We start from the raw sequence: 793 nt of genomic DNA on the forward strand, positions 1-793 counted from the left end.
TTTCTTGACAAATTACCCAGTCTCAGGTGTTCCTTTATAGCAACACAAAATGGACTAAGACACCTAGGCCTTTTTATAATTAGAAACAATGTATTCACCTATGTGAGCTGGAACTGCATCTGTAACTGGTGTTGGTAATCCAAGACCCATGGGCCAAATCCGGCCTGCTAATTGGATATGGCCCTTGAGCTAAGAAGGTTTTGTTTTTATGTTTTGATTTTGTTTTGTTTTGTTTGCGGTTAAATTGCTGAAAAATATTTAAAAGAAGAATATTTTATGTCTAAAGATTATGTAAAATTCAAATTTCAGGGCTCTTAAAGTTATGTTGGAACACAGCCATGCCCATTCATTTATATACTGTCTATGGCTGCTTTCACTCTACAACAGCCACGCTGAGTAGATAGAATGGTGTTTGGCCCATGGTGCCTAAAATACTTAGTACAGTCTTTTTCAGAAAAAGATTGTGGATCCTCAATTTATGACATTCCTGATTTTTGGGACAACACCAATTTCACATATTATCCTCTATTATGAGTATATGTGTCCTAATCATTTGAAAAACATGTACTCTAGCTAGAAATCCCCATCTGAATAGTATAAAATGATTCAACTCTCAAAATAATCAAGTCCATGGAATGAAATAGGCACTTGAAACAGAAATGTATTGCTCTTCTTCATTTTTTTCTTTATTGTTTGTTTATTTCTTTTGCTCTCCCAGTTCTTGTTTCTCATTCACGGCCCAGTGAAGAGTCCAGATTTTGGCTATATTTATTTAATACTGAATGACCACAGG

The sequence above is a fragment of the Gorilla gorilla genome, chromosome 8 (assembly GCF_029281585.2).
Source record: "Gorilla gorilla gorilla isolate KB3781 chromosome 8, NHGRI_mGorGor1-v2.1_pri, whole genome shotgun sequence".
NCBI lineage: Eukaryota > Metazoa > Chordata > Mammalia > Primates > Hominidae > Gorilla > Gorilla gorilla.